Below are 15,860 nucleotides of genomic sequence, written 5' to 3' on the forward strand. Positions count from 1 at the left end.
ACATTATACCCACTTTGTCCAAGGAAAAATCTCCAATAGACACAAAGAACTGCCTGTCCTGTAGATATGTTCTAAACCAGTTGAGAACCGGGCCAGAGAGGCTGACCCATTTTTCTAATCTCTCTGGCAAAATGTCATCATAATCAAGTGTTGAAGGTGGCACTGAGATCCAGGGGCACAAGAACAGATATTTTTTTAGAATCCTTTGATAAGTGCTGTTTTTGTGCTATGGTGAGATCAAAAACCTGATTGATTAATGGCTAGAAGGTTGTTTGATATTAAATGGTTATTAACTTTTGAATAAACTATTTTTTCAAGTATTTTGCTGAGGAATGATAAGTTGGAGATGGGCCTGTAGTTGGCAATAGCTGTTGCATCAAGGTTGCGCTTCTTCAGAAGTGGTTTAGTGACAGCTGTCTTAAGTGCTTCAGGAGATATACCTGCCTGAAGAGAGCAGTTAATAATTTCTAAAACGTCATGTGCTAAGCAGATAAAAACATTTTTGAAAAAATGTCATGGGGAGAGGATCCAAGCAGCAGGTGGAGGCCCTGGGCTGTCCAACAACATTGTCTTGACTTTTAAGGCCTAGAGAGTCAAAGTGAGACATGGCGCTAGTGATATTTCTGGCAAACTGGCAAAAATGTTTTGTCTAATGGAAATAATTTTGTTGTTGAAGAATGTAGCAAATTGCTCACATTTTTCAGTGGACAGCATTTCTGATAGGTTTGGAGATGGTGGATTAATAAGTCGATCAGTAGTGAGAAAAGCACTTTACTATTGTTAATATTTTCATTAATGATTTTAGAGAAAAAAGACTTGCCTGTTTAATTTCTTTGCTGTCCTTATGTAGTCTGTCCTTGTAAATTTCATAGTGAACCTGAAGTTTAGTCTTTTCTCCACTGTCTCTCTGCCTGGCGACACTCAATTCAAATTCAAATTCAAATGGCTTCATTGGCATGACTTAATGTACATATTGCCAAAGCAAGGGTTTAAACATTGAAAAAATCCAAACATTAATTGGAAAACATTATTTAAAACATACTACAGCAAAGAAACATACCACAGCAAAGAAAGCTCTCTCTAGAAAGAAGAAACTCTCTTAAGCTGCCTAACAACCACTCCATTTCTCCTGGGGGCTTTTTTTTCTTTCTGTTTTTAGTTTTAACAGGAGCAGTATTGTCAAGGATATTTCGTATTTTTGAGTTGAAGTTGTTCACAAGTTCCTCAGTTTGTGATGCCATGAACAGCGATAACTTGTTTACTGTTTTCTTAAAGATTTCAATTGTATTATTGTCAATGAAACTTTTTTTGATTGCTCAAGTGCTTTTCTGTTGTACAGGAAAAGCAGACACATCAAAAAATATAAAACAGTGAACTGAAATATCAACATCCATGACACAGGGTACAGTAATATTAAGTTCTTTTGCTATGACAGAGTCCAGAGTATGCCCCTTATTGTGGGTGGGTCCAGAAACATGCTGAGTGAGAACAAATACCTCCAGTAAGCTAATTAGGTTTCTAGCAGCATCAAGGCTGCCACACTTTGTGAAATCACAAAGTTGTCGATTGTTATCGTTACTTGATCAAATTGGTGTCTGTGTTTAGCAGGACCAATGAGCAGCATCTCGGTTTTCTCCAAATATAAAAGCAGAAAGTTTAGTAACATCCAATTTTTCACAGCAGCCAAGCAGGCCTCTAAATTAGTCATATGAGTATGATCAACAGCCGTTATAGGCACATACAACTGAGTATCATCAGCATAGCAGTGGAAATTTATTCCATAATTGCATATAATTTCGCCAAGAGGTGAAATATAGAGAGAGAAAAGTAGAGGGCCAAGAACCGAGCCCTGAGGTACAACATATTTGTCAGAGAATTCTGATATAATATTACTATAGCAGACATAATGTGTTTTTCCAGATAAGTAGGACTTAAGCCAAGAGAGAGCTAAGCCAGAGACTAAAATTACAATTTAATCTGTCCAATAGTATACAGTGAGCAATGGTTTCAAAGGCTGCAGTAGAAACACAGAGGTGGAATCAGAGTCCATAGCTAGTAAAAGATTGTTCACTACTCTGGTCAGAGCAGCTTCTGTGGAGTGACAGGCCCTGAATCTTGTTTTCTTCTATATGGGTTGAAAGTTGTTGATGCACTACCTTCTCTTGAGGTGTGATTTCTTCAGTAAAGGCTTGACCACAGCTGTATTAAAACTGCTGGGAATAGTGCCAATAGTAAGTGATAAATTAACAATGTCTAGCATTGAGGATCTCAGGAAAGTCCAGAGGTCTTTAAAAAGTTTTGCTGGTAAAAGATCGAGTGGGCAAGTAGTTGGTTTTAGAAGCTGACACGAGTTTAGTCAGAATATCAAGAGAAATAATCTCAAAAGCTGTAGTAACAAGGACTATAGTGACTCAATGTATTGATATGAATTTGGTAAGACAGGCTCTGCAGGAGTAGCTAGAGTTGAAGAACTAATTTTGTGTATGATTTCATCAACCTTATTGCAGAAAAAGTCTAGAAACTCATGGGCCGTGTATGGTGAGCAGCTAGTAGACGGCTGCTTTTTAGTAAATTTAGCTACAGTGTCAAAGAGAAACCTGGGATTATGTTTATTAATATTGATTAAGTGAGAGAGAGATACTCCTATTGCAGTAGATAAAGGACGCTTTTATTTCAATAAACACTCAAGATAGGTAAGAACGTCCCAATTTTGATTTTCGCCTTTTACATTACAGTCTCCTGCAGGCCCACATAAGCTCATATGTCTTGTCTTTAAACCAGGGTTTAGACATATTTAGTCTCCTAGCTCTGGTTGTGAAAGGTGCAACTGAACCGAGGAGAGTAGAGAGGGCAACATTTAAGTCACTAGTGAATTTCAGCAGAGTCTGTCCCTACTGTGAAAGGAGCCAAGGCTTCAGGCAGCTACTTGCCAAATGCAGCTACAGTGGATGGACCAATGTGGCGAATGGCAATTACATATGTGCCGACATTAACAAGACAGGCCAATGATGCTTCATATTTAATCAGAAAATAATTTGACACAGCAGATGTGGTTGGCAAGACAGTCAAATCAGAAACAGCCATCCCTTTAGATAAAACTAAATCAGGGGCGTTTCCCCTGCAATGAGTCGACTCTTGAACAAACTGAGCAAGCCCAAAAGTATCAGCAAGTACCAGAAAGGCTTTACTTTGAAGATCACCAACCTTACTCAGATGAATATTGAAATCACAAAGAATTATAATCTCATCAGAATGAATAATAAGATCTGAAATATAGTCTCCAAATTCTTCAAGAAGTGGTAAGAACCAGGAGGTCGACAGTGTATCACAATGTGACTGAGCAGAGTCTGTTCATGGCTGAGGGAGATTGACTTAGAATAAGAGCTTCAAAAGATTGGAATTTAGATTCAAGTTTAAAAGTTAAATTGAATATAGACATATATTAAGGTGACACCGTGCTGGTAATTCATATAATTTGTCCGACTCCGGGAATAATTTTCTGGTGTTGTGCGCCCTCTAGTGGTCATTGTTAATTTACATAAAAGTCCGTTGTACCAGTCGCCATTTTAGTTGATGCATAACGGGCTAGCGCGCGGCTCAGCGTTTTCTCTCAGTGAAGATTTGCGAATATATGCCTGTGAGTTTTACTTGATGTGTTGTATATTGATGATAGTTGGATGACAATTGTATCCTTTTTGAGTTGTTTCTGCAAATATTTGAACATGTTTGGCAGAGCTAATATCTTGCTATTCGTACTAGACTGTTTAGTAAGCGACGTACACTAGCTGGTTAGCTAGTCATGTGCTCAGGTTCACTTCCAATTGAATTGATTTGGCCTACCTGAAAATACTGTATTTCGTTGTTTTAGTGTTTTTACAGTTGTTTTATTTGACAATTTGTTTGCTATAGAAATGTCCTGGAGAATATATTGTTTATCTTTGTGACTGTATACTTAGTTGTAATCAGAAGTATTTTGTTTATATATTTTGTTTCAGTTTTACAAAGAAAAGATTCAGTCAGAAAGCTGGATAACCAAGGAAACTAAGTAAAGAACTTGGACTTATTCAAGCCTTAAGTTTATTGGATCAGCCATGTCAACTGTCTGTCTAGTCCGATACGGGAACGTTAGATGAGGACAGACTACGCCCCCTTGTTTATTTTTCCAAGCTACATGGGCTTAAGTATAGTCAAGTGGGGAAGCTTCATTTAGGGGAGGGAAAACATTTAGTTTTAGCCATATTTCACATAATCCAGTCATATCAAAACTATGTTCAAGAATCAGATCATTTATTAGTAAGGCTTTGGTAGACAGTGATCTGATATTTATGAAACCAAATGTAAATGTATTGTTGATGTGATGGGTAGTGGGCAGAACTTTAGAGCCACCAATACATGAAATATTAATTGGAATTAGACACCTTGTATTACCAGACAGAAGCCATAGACTACCATGAGACGTTTGCCCCAACAGCAAATCTTATTTCGGTAAGGGCATTGATGCAGGTAGCAGTCCGAAAAGAATTAATTGTTCATCAAATGGATGTTAAAACGGCATACTTATATGCTCCGATAGATGAAGACATCTTAGAACAACCAGAGGGGTTTGAAAAGACAGGAGAGAAGTTAGTATGTAAGTTAAAAAAATCTCTTGATGGTCTGAAATAATCTTGAAGGAACTGACATAGAGATGGAAATGTGCTGACAAGTGAGGAGTGTGTGTTGAGAAGGTGGAAGGAGTGCTTTGAGAGGCTGATGAAAGAAAAAAGTTAGAGAGAGAGAATATGGGATGACGTGGGGATAGTGAATCAAGAAGTGCGTTGAATCAGCAAGGAGGAAGTGAGGGCAGCTATGAAGAGGACGAAGAGTGGAAAGGCGGTTGGTCCAGATGACATACCTGTGGAGGCATGGAGGTGTTTAGGAGAAGTGGCAGTGGAGTTTTTAACTAGATTGTTTAATACAATCTTAGAAAGTGAGAGGATGCCTGACGAGTGGAGAGGAAGCCTACTGGTACCGATTTTCAAGAATAAGGGCGATGTGCAGAGCTGTAGTAACTACAGAGGTATAAAGTTGATCAGCCACAGCATGAAGATATGGGAAAGAGTAATAGAAGCTAGGTTAAGAGAAGAGGTGACGATCAGTGAGCAACAGTATGGTTTCATGCCACGAAAGAGCACTACAGATGTGATGTTTGCTATGAGAATATTGATGGAGAAGGATAGAGAAGGCCAGAAGGAGTACCATTGTGTCTTTGTGGATTCAGAGAAAGCATATGACAGGGTGCCAAGAGAGGAGGTGTGGTATTGTATGATGAATTCGGGAGTTGCAGAGATGTAGGAGCGGTGCAGGATATTTATGAGGGAAGTGTGACAGTGGTGAGGTGTTTGGTTGGAATGACAGATTGGTTCAAGGTGGAGGTGGGATTACATCAAGGATTGGGTCTGAGCCCTTTCTTCTTTGCAGTGGTGATGGACAGGTTGACGGATGAGATCAGGCAGGAGTCTCCATGGACTATAACATTTACAGATGACATTGTGATCTGTAGCGATAGTAGGTCGCAGGTGGAGGAGAGCCTGGAGAGGTGGAGGTATTCACTGGAAAGAAGAGGAATGAAAGTCAGTAAAAGCAAGACAGAATGCATATGCGTAAATGAGAGGGAGGACAGTGGAATGGTTAGGATGCAAGGAGTAGATGTGATGAAGGCGTATGAGTTTAAATACTTGAGCTCAACTGTACAAAGTAATGGGGAGCACAGAAGAGCGGTGAAGAAGAGACTGCAGACAGGGTGGAGTGGGTGGAGTAGAGTGTCGGGAGTGATTTGCGACAGAAGGGTACCAACAAAAGTTAAAGGGAAGTTTTACAAAATGGTTGTGAGGCCAGCTATGTATATGGTTTGGAGACAGTGGCACTGACGAAAAGACAGGAGGTGGAGCTGGAGGTGGCAGAGTTGAAGATGCTAAGATTTTCATTGGGAGTGACGAAGAAGGACAGGATTAGGAATGAGTATATTAGAGGGACAGCTCAGGTTGGACGGTTTGGAGACAAAGCAAGAGAGGCAAGATTGAGATGTCTTGGACGTGTGGAGGAGAGATGCTGGGTATATTGGGAGAAGGATGCTGAATATGGAGCTGCCAGGGGAGAGGAAAAGAGGAAGGCCAAAGAGGTTTATGGATGTGGTGAGGGAGGACATGCAGGTGGCTGGTGTGACAGAGGAAGATGCAGAGGACAGGAAGAGATGGAAACGGATGATCCGCTGTGGCGACCCCTAATGGGGGCAGCCGAAAGTAGTAGTAGTACTATTAGCTGACAATTTTGACGACTTTTGCTTTGAACGATGAGTGGTCACTCTTTTGATAACATTAGATGTTTGTAGATGATGTAGATTATTAGGTGCTTTGTTGCACATTTCACCACCACCAGTGGTGGGAATGATGATTCGATTATTGTGATTCACACGAGAGAGGAGAGCTTTGGAGCAATATAGCAGGGTACAGAGATTTTCTCAATGTATAGACCAAGCTGTCAGTCTGGTAATCTACACTATGGTAAATTCCCTGATTACACATATTAACTAAACTAGTTGACTCCACATCTGCACTAGGTTTAAACCTAGCAGGCTCTTTAATCACCCGCAGCCTGCTGAATGATAAGTCCCTAGTGTCAAACTAAATATAAACTGTTATCTATATTGCTAGACAAAAGAGAAGTGCCATCCCCAGTAGTGTGTCTGCCATCCACTTTCAGCAGGTAAGGGCAGCCCGAGAAAGAAGGCCAGTTATCCACAAACTGAATCCCTGTTCATTACAGTAGGAAGCCAGCCAGTGGATCATTGAGGTGAGCCTACTGTGCTGCATCATTACCCCTCACCAGTAAGGGAACAGAGACAATTAATAGATGTTGACACGTCTTTCTGACCAACTCAAGCATCCTGACTATGCTGGCTTTTGTAATCTCTGATTGCTTCATTCTAGAATTATTTGGGCCAACATGAATAATAATGTTGCTGAATGAAGTGGTGTTGTGTGCCTGGGTTCCCTGATTCTCCCTCCATGATGCCAGCACCCTAAGAATATCCTCTATCAGAGACTCTGACCCCGAGTAAACACTGAACCAAGGTTGGCAAAGCTAATCCTATATTGCGGCTAATGGAGTCTCCTATCATTAGCGTGCGTTAGTTTATTCTGTTGACAGGAGACGGTGAGGCACGTTGGCCGTAGGACTAACAACAAGGCTGGAGAGGGGCAAAAACCGGTTTGCAGTTAAGAGAGGCTACTGCAGACCAGGCCACACGACTGATGGCTTGCTCTTGCGAGCCTTCCCCACACTGGCAAACAGAGACAAACTGCCGCATGTGCTGAGTAGGCTGAGTTATTGCTAATAATAGCAGGTCTGCTGTTGGGCCCAGGGTTAAGACTGTCTGGTGTGCCCGTCATGTATAACATAATCCTAGTCGAAAGAAGCTGCTCTAACTCCCGGACACGTCTCTATATGTAATTGTGGCCCTGTGAAGGGCTGGCGACCTGTCCAGGGTATCCCCCCCCCCCCTGCCGCCCAATGACTGCTGGGATAGGCTGCGGCATTCCACGACCCTGACGAGGATAAGGGGCTTGAATAATGGATGGATGGATTGATGGAACAGTCACCACACACCATCGTTTTAATGAGGCTGCTTTGACTGCAAATGCAATAAAGCTACCTGCTAAGCTAGGCTAAGCATGAAGCAGACTAGGAATGAAAGCCTACCCACTAACACAAGAGTTGTTTGGGAAAGAAAACTAGCACATCTAACAATAAGTGAACTAAGCACAGAAAATAGCGAAATCAGTAGGACAAATGAAGAGGTAAGAGCAGAATATAGAAGAGAGAGTAAGAGAATAAACAGCAGTTTCAATCTCACGAATCTCGATCTCACGAAGGCAGAAGCCGGAAACCGCAGGGGCATTTCCCTCAATCTGTTCCAAAAACATGCTCAAAATATCCTTATCTTTTGACAGTACTCTTCCATCTGCGTCCTTGATGGAGTTGGTCCCCGGGCGCAGCGGGATGGCAGCAGCCCACTGCTCCTAGCTACACACATCACAGCTAGGATGGGTTAATTTGCAGTAAATGAATTTCCCCAAGGGGATTGATAAAGGAAACTTAATTAACTTAATAACTTAATTGATCAGTTTTACTTGTTCAACATCCTTGCTTGCTCTGTCTCTGTTTGGCGATTCTATATATATCCTTCTCTCCTTCCTTTGTATCTAGTCTTTTGTACAGGTCCTCATACGCTGTCACCCTTGCTATCTCTACCACTCTTCGTTTCTTTCTTGGCTTCCTTCGTTTATGTTATGCTTATTCTCATTTTTGACCAGCTTCATATTGACCAACTTTTTCTTCTTTATGCAGTGCTGCACTTCCTCCTCCCACCACCAACATCCCTGTCCCTTCTTTTCCCCTCGTGGAGATTATTTTAGCACCCGCCTGCCTGCTTCCCTTAGTCCTTCTGCTGTTCTATTCCGATCTAGCAGCAATCTATCTCCTAACAGCTCTCTTACCTTCTTCCAATTTGTTTCTCTACAAAGTTCCTCTTTCAGCCTCCACCATTGAATCTTACATACATACTACTGGTCTTTGTCTCTGAATTTGCTTCTTGTCTTTATTTGGCAGATCAGTGGTCTATGTTGCTTTGTTACACACTTGCTTGGTGTTACAACTTCCCTCAAATGGTGCCGTCTTCATAAAATGTAGTCTTTCTGTGTAGTTCTGCCTCCACTCATGTATGTTGCTGGCTGATCTTCCCTCTTTTTGAAACATGTATTAATTGTAGTGGAGGAGTTGGATGCGCCTTCCCAAAAAGAAACTCTTACTGTGGTGCTAAACACAAAAACCACATCCAAGGATGTAGGGTAGCACTCACCAATTTGAAAAAGGACAGGGTTTTGGCCTACTGCTACAGGCCGTCAGACCTGTACTACTACTACTATCTATCTATCTATCTATCTATCTATCTATCTATCTATCTATCTATCTATCTATCAGTCAAGTTGCATTTTATATAGCGCTTTTCTAGCTACAACAGCCACTCAAAAGTACTATTTTTTATTTATTTTTATTATTTATTTATTTAGCAGTAGGCCGAAACGTTAGCATGTTTTGCTGGCCAAAATAAATTGGTGAAAATGAGGCACTATCCCTGTCCTTTTTCAAATTGGCGTGTGCTACCCTACATCCTTGGATGTGGTTTTTGATGTATTAACTATAGCCATAACATTCCTTGTAGCAAAATCAACTATTGACTTCAACATTCCAAACCCAAATTTTCCATGACATCCTCATTGCTGCTATTTCCTTCTCCAGTGTGTCCATTCATGTCTGCTCTGCACCAATAAAAACTCTTCCATCCCTTGGTATGCCTGCCTTTACATTGTCCAGTTGTCTCCAGAAATTCACCTTTTCCTCCCCATCGCAGCCCACCCACCTATAGTGCATACGAACTTATTTTATTAGCCAGATGTCCATACAAATCCAACCTCGTTCGATTCAGCCTATCCGATTCCCTCTTTACTTCTCTGACTTTGTTGTAGCTCTGTCTAGGATTATTCCCACACAATTCGTTTCACTATCTGTCCCATGGTAGTATATATTATAGTCGCCTCCAATCTCTCTTGCCTTGCTTCCTTTCCACTTTGTCTTCTGAAGACACATCACTTGTATTCTTCTCCTGTTCATCATGTCTGCTATTTCTCTCCATCTGCTTTTCATTGTCCCAACATCAAGTGTGGCCATTCTAAAGTCTTTATTCTTCAGCTGTCTCTTCTCTCTTTTCTGCCTTGCCGGTACCTCTCCTCTCCTCCATCTTTTCCTATGTTCCCAAACAGGTGCATAGTTTCCATCAGTACCCTGTGAGGGCACAGCATCAATTGCAGTCGTTAACCCAGGCTTCGACTGATCTGGTATGTCATTCCTGATCTTATCAGTTAGCATAATGATTTGGCAGAATTTTACGTCGGATGCCCTTCCTGACACAACCACTAACCCCATGGATGGGGTAACATGTAAAGAAAGCACTGGATGGCATCCCAGTATTCATGGACTTGCGCCAATGCCTGTCACTTGACCTTCTATCCTTCCCCCTCTATCCATTAAAAGACCGGTTAGATAGTAGTAGCTTGGTTAGCTACTAGCAGAAATGCCATTTTTTTTCCAGAAAGCTCTGTAAATAGTTAATTGAAAGACCCCTTAAACTAAGAGTTGTGTCAAAGGATGTGTTGTGTTTATTATAACTGGGGGAATTTGTTGTTATGCTGTTCCCTAAATAATGAACAGTAAAATGTACCAATCCTCAGATGAAACCGTTAACTTGCAATCCTGACATGTTTTTGTGTTGTCGCACCACCCAACAAAGTATTGAGAGTAATAACAAAAGTTTTATTTCAGTGGAAATATCAGAGTTTTCTTCATGACAATTATCAAATATTCTTCAGTGTGGTGCACTGGATGAACTGGATTCTGTGACCAATCAATTTTTTTTTTCAAAACAAACTACTCAAAAAAAATTGTAATTATGTCAACCCCCAATTGCAAGTGGGTTTAATTTGAAACAGGACTTTGATGGAGAAGATTGAATCGCTTGCCAATTCAGATTTAATTTACATTCATTTACATTTTCCTTGGCCTTTTATGCTGTCTAATGGTAATGACTGTCTCAACAGTAGATTTAATTTTACACCCTTGCTAAATAATTAATGGAAAAAAGCAAACAACATATTTCCCTTTTAGATCTGTCTGTAAACTATTCATCATTTTAATAAGTAATCTAACATGTAGTCATTGGGCGGCAGGCAGGGAGACACCCTGGACAGGCCGCCAGGCCAGCACAGGGCCAACACACACATTCACACCTAGGGACAATTTAGTACGGCCGATTCACCTGACCTGCATGTCTTTGGACTGAGGGAGGAAACCGGAGAACGAAACCCATGCAGACACTGGGAGAAACGCCACACAGAGGACGACCTGGGATGACCCCCAAGGTTCGGCACTTGTCTTTTACACCATGTTGAAACAGTTGAACGTGAACTACTGCTGAAGAGTCACAAACATTCATTCATTCATCTTCAGCCGCTTCTCCGGGGTCGGCAGCAAACTAAGTAGGGCATTCCAGACATCCCTCTCCCCAGCAACGCTCTTCAGCTCCACCTGGGGGATCCCAAGGCGTTCCCAGGCCAGATTGGACATGTGGTCCCTCCAGTGAGTTCTGGGTCTACCCCGGTGTGTCCTCCCACTTGGCCGTGCCTGGAAAACCACCAAAGGAAGGCGCCCAGGAGGCATCCTAATCAGATGCCCGAACCACCTCAACTGGCTCCTTTCAACACGAAGTGAGCAGCGGCTCTACTCCAAGCTCCCTCCGGATGTCCGAACTCCTCACCCTATCTCTAAGGCTGAGCCCAGACACCCTATGGAGGAAACTCATTTCAGCTGCTTGTATCAGTGATCTCACCCAGTGGGCAACTGCATCGACACAAAGCTGATGCTTAAACCGCTACACCACCACGGATTCCCCTATAAATAAATAAATAACTAAATAAATTTAAAAAAATATATATATATACACACTGCGTGCACAATTATTAGGCAAGTTGTATTTTTGACGATTCATTTTATTTTTTAACAACTACCGCGCTCTCGCTCAATCCAAAATGTTAATAAAGCTCAAACCTGAATATTTAAGAAAGTAAAAGTCTGGTTTTGTCTTTTTTAAGAGAAAATCTCAGTGTGCACAATTATTTGGCAAATATTGGTGCGCAGAATTATTAGGCAACTAAATGAAAAACGAATATTTTCCCATCTCACTTGTTTATTTTCATCTGTTAAAGTGAAAATAATGAACAAACAACTGAAAATTTACAAATAAACATTTCTAACATTTCCACAAAAAAAAATCTGACCAATATAGCCACCCTTCTTTTCAATAACCGTCACAAGCCTTCCATCCATGGAGTCTGTCAATTTCTTTATCTGTTGACAATCAACTTTTTGTGCAGCAGCAACCACAGCCTCCCAGACACTGTTCAGAGAGGTGTACTGTTTTCCTTCATGGTAAATCTCCCATTTAAGAAGAGCCCACAAGTTCTCAATAGGGTTTAAGTCAGGTGAGGAACGGGGCCATGTCATTTTCCTGTTATCTTTAAGGCCTTTACTGGCAAGCCATGCAGTGGAGTACTTTGATGCATGTGATGGAGCATTGTCCTGCATAAAAATCATGGTCTCCTTGAAAGTTGCAGGCTTTTTTCTGTACCATTGCTTGAAGAAAGTGTCCTCTAAAAACTGGCAGTAGTTCTGGGAGTTGATTGTAAGTCCATCTTCAACACGAAAAGGTCCAACTAGCTCATCTCAGAGGCATAGCCCCTAGTGTCCGCCACAGTATCATTAAAGATGAGCTAGTTGGACCTTTTCGGGTTGAAGATGGACTTAAAATCAACTCCCAGAACTACTGCCAGTTTTTATTTGCCAAATAATTGTGCACACTGAGATATTCTCTTAAGAAAGACAAAACCTGACTTTTACTTTCTTAAATATTCAGGTTTGAGCTTTATTAACATTTTGGATTGAGTGAGAGCGCTGTAGTTGTTAAAAAATAAAATTAATCGTCAAAAATACAACTTGCCTAATAATTGTGCATGCAGTGTATATGTGTGTGTGTATATATATATATATATTATCAGTGGTGTTTTCCTCCCGAAATAAGAACATGCATAGATTTACGTCCTCAAAGCTGCCATGTAATGCGTTTTCTTTTTCATTGAATTTATCATGAAGGCAATTATTTCGACCATCCCAGACCCATAACAACATGTTTTTAACTCAAAAAACAAATACACCTAATTAAAGGTTTACTACCTCTTAAAAACCTAAAATGGAAAAAATGACGTGAACCTACCTGCTCTAAATAGGGACCGGGTTGCGTAAGAGGGGCTGCTTCAGTGGAAAGCAGAGAGGAGATGATTTTCCACGGTGCATAAATATTCCCTGGCTCGGTGTTTGGTACAGTGTGTATGAATGCTGCTGTGATTAGGGATGGTACGACGGAGCGCTATAATAAGGACACTGTGTTGCTGGAGATGCCGCGCAGCATCATCCAGGTATAAAACAGCTCTTTGAGTTCGGCTTTCTTCCCCCTTTGATGTGAAACGCCGGCCGGGTCATAATGAAGGCCGCCCGTCCCTGAGCACAGACACAAGTCACACTCTGCAAATCAACCACCTGTTTCCTTTTATTACACATAAATAACCCACCGGCCAGTGACCGACATCACAAATACAGTCTGACTGAGGTTGCTTGTTGAATACGCTAACAGGACACACGTCATGGCACAATAAGATGGCGGCAATCAGTAATCAGACTGCATCTCATGTTTTGGGGCTTTTTCCCCAAAGACATTTTGTTTTAGTTGAAAAAAAAAAAGCAAAACTCAAATCTTTTGTTTCTCAGCCCTTATAACACCAAGCTTCTATCAAATCATCCATTATCCAAACCGCTTATCCTGCTCTCAGGGTCGCGGGGATGCTGGAGCCTGTCCCGGCAGTCATTGGGCGGCAGGCGGGGAGACACCCTGGACAGGCTGCCAGGCCATCATACAGGGCCGGCACACACACACACACACATTCATACCTAGGGGCAATTTAGTACGGCCGATTCACCTGACCTACATGTCTTTGGACTGTGGGAGGAAACCGGAGCACCTGGAGGAAACCCACACAGACACGGGGAGAACATGCAAACTCCACACAGGACCCGGGACGACTCCCAAGGTTGGACTACCCCGGGGCTCGAACCCAGGACCTGATTGCCGTGAGGCGACCAGCCTGCCACCCCAACTAAATACAGAAAAGTACGTTTTTCCAATTATCAAGTCACTTTGGGATTTTTTTCCATAATAATCTCAAAGCCAAAAGACAAAATGAGTCATTGCGATCCGATCAGCTTGTCCTTCCGATCACGGCTGAATTAATTCTACTGTCGGTTCTGTTGCAGGAATCTGAATTGTGACCAGGAACCGACGAGGCTCATTTCATGTCAGTATATCTGAAGTGATTTTTTTTTTTTGTTCGATATCATGATATGAGTATTCGCTTTTTAAGTCCGTTGGTCAATTACATTATCCCCTAAAGAGTGGAGGAATATACCTCCTCCGTGTTAAGTTGATTTATCGTCTCTGTCCTGCGAGTCCTGCGCTCCATTTAACTCCGCCATGTTCATACAGTCGATTTGTCAAACAGAAGACACCACGTGGTAGATGTGCTCAGTTTGAAATGTGTTACTCAGAAAAGTACAGATAATTAATTGCATTGAATTAGTTAACGGCTGTGTTAATCCCTATGCAAGCACAAATCCTCAAACTGGAGGAAATGATGTCATGTTCTGGTGAGTCCAAGGATTTGAGGGAAACATTGGTTTGTCTACAAACAATCAAAGCATTGGTGGACAGTAATCATTGTAAATTAAATGATGTTTGTAAAGCTACTAAACGTCATCTCTTGACAATGTGGGTCATGTGGAGGGACAGCTGGTGACCTCTGGTGACCTCTAGGGGTCCAAAATCGTCACGTGACTTTAAAATCATCATGTGATTGTTCAGATGAATGGGTCAGTTTTTGGATGAAGCATTTCCTTTAATTGAAAAGCAGTTTTTAAAACGTCTGCAAAGTAAATTGAGATCATTTAAAAGCACCAGTAAGGCTTTCAGGGATCAGGAACATTTATTTGTCGTTTCATTTCATGCACTTGCGCACACGAAATGAAAAGAAATATCGTTTCCCCCCGGCCCAAAGCAGTGCAACACAAAGACAAAACACATAGCCAAACTACAAGAACACATTCATCCAAACTACAAAAAACACATATATCCAACACCAGGATGACTGTGGGAACTGCCGGTCTGCATGGGCTAGCAGTTAGCTTAGCCTGCCCTGCTTGCGCGTCTTGTCAGACTGCTCTCAGTGTTTCCTCCTCAGGCGCAGCTCCAGGCAGGGCCGTGGTCCCTGGGCCCACAGGACGCAGCAGACCAAGCTCTCCCAGCCGGTCCAGCACCAGCTCTCCCAGCCATCAAACCAAGACACAAACTTAGACGTGGACAAAGACACTGCATGGACAATACTGGGTGAGGCCGCCGCAAATGTAGGTTCGCGCCACCATCTTCCCACACTTTCTTCATAACGTTTCAAAAAGGTTTCATGGAAAAATCTTTACAGTGATTTGAAGTGCAGGTAAATATTTGTTATAGCACAGTTATAGTTTGAGTCACACTGACAGTTTTATCCAAATACAGATGATTGTCCTGAATGAACAGATGCAGATAGTGGCGTGTCTACCTGATACACCAACTATTTAGAAATATACAAATTTTCACACACAACTACAGCCCTTAAAAGTTACAAGTTCATATAGGTACACGTTGCATTAGTATTTACATGACATACGTGGATTATACATCAGATATTTACAGTGAATATAATGGACTCAAAAGTAAAAAGACCACATGTGTATGTGAGCTTAATAAAGAGGGAAGTAAAATGTCAATCAAGAAACAAATACATTGAAAAATGAAAGTTAACAGCCCTTCCCACTAACGATCTAAGGCCATCGTAAACAGGACAAATACAGAACTAAGGTTAAAAGGCTGGCAGACCATTTATTCCTTGTCAGCTGGTCTCTTGGGGAGAGAGAAAACAAGTCTTGGGGGTTTTACTTTCACTACATGACCTTTAAAACACACGGCCAAAAAACGAGGACTCTCGATTATGAGTTCAGGTGTAACTATGACACTCAAAAGTAAAAATGTACAAATATAACAGGAATTAACACAGCACATGGGAATG

Source organism: Lampris incognitus, chromosome 8 (genome assembly GCF_029633865.1).
Source record: "Lampris incognitus isolate fLamInc1 chromosome 8, fLamInc1.hap2, whole genome shotgun sequence".
NCBI classification, from domain to species: Eukaryota; Metazoa; Chordata; class Actinopteri; order Lampriformes; family Lampridae; genus Lampris; species Lampris incognitus.